The sequence below is a fragment of the Siniperca chuatsi genome, linkage group LG15 (genome assembly GCF_020085105.1).
Source record: "Siniperca chuatsi isolate FFG_IHB_CAS linkage group LG15, ASM2008510v1, whole genome shotgun sequence".
NCBI classification, from domain to species: Eukaryota; Metazoa; Chordata; class Actinopteri; order Centrarchiformes; family Sinipercidae; genus Siniperca; species Siniperca chuatsi.
In genome coordinates, this window is record NC_058056.1 from 502,394 (window position 1) to 507,113 (window position 4,720).

Genomic DNA, 4,720 nt, shown 5'->3' on the forward strand with positions numbered 1-4,720 from the left:
AACAAGTGAAACAGTGGTGGAAAGTGTCAAGCTCTTTACTCTTATCATAAATCACAGAGCTGTGTTGTTTCTGATGGGGATGCAGGGGTGGGGTGAGGGGTGGTGTGGGTCACAAACTGGCACTCTCTTCTTTTGTTATCCCTGATCAGGAGAGCCAGGCAACAGATGTCAAGCTTTTGAACTGGCTCCTGAAACATGACTCCAGAGGTCAAGGTCCTACACCCCCAACCCCCAACAGCCCCACACCCACTGCCTATACACTGCTTGGGCTGCATGCTGCACAGGGCTGTTAGTGTGGAGACCAACCCAGGGTGGACATTCTAAGTGCAGGTTAGGGTATCGTTAGTATTGTTAGGAAAGTTACTCAGAAAGAATACTCCTTTAATAATCACTCCTTACTCTCTACTCTCAACTGAAGTTGTCAATATTTACATTCTAAGTGTAGCATATGGTATCATTCATACAGTACAGGTTGAGACTGTTTTCAGGTTCCACTGGCCTCCAAATTAAAAGACAAAATACGTTCTTTGTCTTTGCCCTCTAGAATGACACAGAAGTGTTTTCTGATGTGACGCCCCTATCAGCATGACCCCATCACGTGTCTGTGGCTTCCAAAACTGTTACAAATCACTGTCACATTTTAGGAAATGACAAGACTATGGTTAAGGTTTGGTTAGATTTAGTGAAAGATCTTGGTGTGGGTTAAAATGACTAATCAGGGGACCTTCGTTGTCATCGTTACAATAATAACCACACGGTTTGGGTTAGTGAATAATGGCAATCATGGTTAAAAGAAACCAACAGTGACTATCTCTTTGAAACGGGAAGTGACCAGCTTGTTAAAGTCTGATGTTTTGTTGACCTATCCATCCACCCCGACCTCCTCCCTCTGTGGACTGACCTGACTTCCTTCTTTGCTCCCGTCACAATTACAGCAGCTAGAGGACTTTGTCTTAAACAGATGTTGTTTAGGAGCACTTGTTTAATTAAATTAAATTCAATTCAGTTTTATTTATATAGTGCCAGTTCATAACAGAAGTTATCTCATTGCACTTTTCCTATAGAGCAGGTCTAGACTGTACTCTTTATAATATTATTTACAGAGACCCAACAAATCCCACCATGAGCAAGCACTTGGTGACAATGGCAAGGAAAAACTTCCTTTAAGAGGCAGAAACCTTGGACAGAACCAGACTCAATGGTGGGAGGCCAACCGCCACTGCCGTGTTAGGTTTTGAGAGAGAAAGAGAGAGAAAGGGGGGGGGCAATGCAAATTCCACCTAGAATTTCAAAATAATAATAATTTAATGGTAGTGTTAATATTAATAAATTCATAATAATAGGAATTACAGCTATATGAATAATAATGTCAGTAATAGTAACAGAGCCAATAACAACAACTGTAGTAGCAGTTGTCAAGCAGGAACACAGGGGCAGCAGGTGGCCCACAACCACAGATCCAGTCTCTGCAGCTCTGGAGGCAGAAATACCTGCTGAAAGAGACAGAAGGGGAGAAGAGAGAAACGAGAAGGAACAAAACTACGGGAGAGAGAAGATGTTGAGTTAGTAACATGCACTAATGGGATAAAAATGCATACATGGAGATGGAGAGGGAGAGGAGGAAAGAGGAAAGAGGTGCACCATGGGAAGTCTCCCAGCAGTCTAGGCCTATAGCAGCATAACTAGGGGATGGTTCAGCACTCACCCAAGCCAGCCCTAACTATAAGCTTTATTGAAGAGGAAAGTCTTAAGCCTACTCTTAAATGTGGAGATGGTGTCTGCCATATAGTGATGCTGACCTTCTTGGAACATGGAAACTTAAGTTTCAGTCAGAGACACACAGTTACACAGTCAGATTTGGTGAAAACGTCTATGGTCCTTGTAGGAGCTCTCAAAGAATCCAAGCAGCAATGATGATTCTCACTTTTAAGAAACACAAACATGAACATTAGATTTATTTAAATCGACAACACCAAAAGTTAGCACATGAGGGGGCAGTGGAGTGAGCTGCGTCAATGAAGTAATAGTGTCAGGTTATAATGGCCACTGCGTACACCAGTATCAATATTGGATGTTACAGGTCAGCTGGTAGCCAAGCAGTTGTTAATGAGCCAGTGATGGTGAAGCATCAATGAATAGGGTGATGCCAGTCTGAAGCGCAAGCTGTTTTATGAGTCTGTGGTGGCCAGTGCTATCCTGTATGCTGTTGCATGCTGGGGCAGCAGGCTGAGGGTAGCGGACGCCAACAGACTCAATAAACTGATTCGTAAGGCCGGTGACATTGTGGGGGTGGAGCTGGACTCTCTGGCGGTGGTGTCAGAGAGGAGGATGCTGGGTAAACTACACGCCATCTTGGAGAGTGTCTCCCACCCACTCCATGACGTGCTGGTCAAGCAAAGGAGCACCTTCAGCGGAAGACTCATCCCCCCACAATGCACCACAGAGCGCCACAGGAAGTCATTCCTGCCTGTGGCCATCAAACTCTTTAACTCCTCCCTCTAAGGGTTAGTCTGTATGACCCTAGGTCACTAAACTGGACATTGATCATTAACATCTCTGCCATACTTGAATAATTGTGCAATATTCTGTGTACTACTCCCGTGCAATATTAGTTTTCCCATGTTAGTTTTTCTTATTTATTGTTATTGATATTATTCATACCTCCATTACTGCTGTGCAATATCTCAATAATCTCAATAAGCTACACTTAACTTGACAGTACATGCACCTCTGCTTATTACTTATTACTGATTTTATTACATTGTATTATTATACTGTATTATCATCATCAACCAGTAAACCCACTTGGTACTTCACACTTATTTTATCTTATACTTATACCCACCGGATACTTAATTTATTTTATGACCTGTTTTATAGTGTTATATAGTGTATCATATTGTTTGCTAGTACTTTCTCCTGTGTGCACTGACGTAAAGGCGAGCTACTGAAACAAAGAGTTTCCCTACGGGGATCAATAAAGTATTTCTGATTCTGATTCTGATTCTGAACTTCAGGGCTCTGCCTGAAATAATGCTATGCTCCTCATGTACACCACGACACACCAAAGAAAAAGCTCAAGAATCAAGGGATCAAAAATGCACTATAAAGAATCAAAGTGAGCGTTATGGCACAGCCTCCATGTTTACCCTTCTTCATGGCTCTTTTGATTTCGTCATCCATTGTTTGACTGACAGAAGAGTGAGGAGAGGAGTGTAGGTGTAGAGAGAGTCAGAGCAAGACAGACAGACAGACAGAGACTGGAGTGTGTGTGCTGCATGGCTAAAGCTGCTCTCTCACCCTGGGAACAGCAACATCAATAGAGCAGAGGGGGGTATTAGCCCGGCCCAGGCATAGGTTACCCAGGAATTAATGAACTTTCAGTCTGACTTCTTATCCCGTCGTATTGACAGGATGAAGTCGGAAAGCCTCGCCGGTCCTCAGCGCTCTGCTCCCGAGTGGAAGAACAGAGAGGGAGAGTTTCCTGAAATGAAAAAGCAATGGTTCTTATCTCTGAGACAGGTTGTAAGAAAGGCCGGCGAACTAGGCAGAGGGCACACACACACACACACACACACACACACACACACACACACACACACACACACACACACACCCACAGTGAAATCTCTAAGTGAGAATGCGCTCAGCAGGCCTGACCGCAGTGTGTAGAACACTTGGCTCAGGTCAGATAAAAGCAGTCTGGAATGAATCATTCTCTCACTGCTGCATGGGTGATGGAAGTTCTGTGTGTGTGTGTGTGTGAGGATGGTGGGGGTTGGAGGCCACAAGATCCACATCTCTCTGTTCATGTTGTTTGTGTGGAAAACACTAGTCTCATATGTGTTGAGATCACCTTTCTATACTTTCATTTCATGATATTTTTAAAATGTTTGTGTATAGAGCAGACTCAGCATTTCAGTCCAGCCAGACAAATCATCCAAATACAATAACAGTTCCAGTTAATGACATGACTTACTGCCCCGTTAAACTCCAAGAACATATGAAGAACTAATCAAACTAGGTGTTGTTGATGTAAAAACAAATTAATCAAATTTACTGAGACACTTTTGGTGGATAGTGTATGAGGAATGTTACATTATTATGTAAATGTAATGTAAATTTGGTGAAGGGCGCATAATAATGGATTACATTTATATAGTGCTTTATCTTGAATACTCAAAGCAGTGACAGTGAAGGGGGAAAACTCAGCCACCACCAACATGTAGCACCCACCCTTAGTTTTCACACAAGGTCTCTCATCCAAGAACTAGCCAAGCCCACACTTGCTTAGCTTCAGTCATTCAGCAGATACAGAGTACATGTCGGTATGAAGAAGAAGCCAAGTGCATTGTAATGAAAATTTAAGCAGGTTTGAACACCGTCAACAAACAGTTTAGTCGGTATTTGCAGTGAATAGCCATCATACTGTCTGTGAACCCACCCACACTCTGTGCTTGATGAGTTCAGTGTCTTTTTGTTGCATTTTGACTGTCCTGCTAATGGAAAATTGACATTTGGGAAGCTTTCATGAGAAAAAACATTCTAATCTCTAACCTTTTTTAATGAAGCCAAAAAAAGACAAAAAAAATCTTGAGTGGCAGGGAAAATGCTTAGCGTGTGTTGTGTGATCCTTTGCCCACTGCAAAGATATTAAGACTTTTGAATGAATAAATTAGCAGAAGGAAGCAGACGCCAAATCCTTTCCTTTGTGATTAAA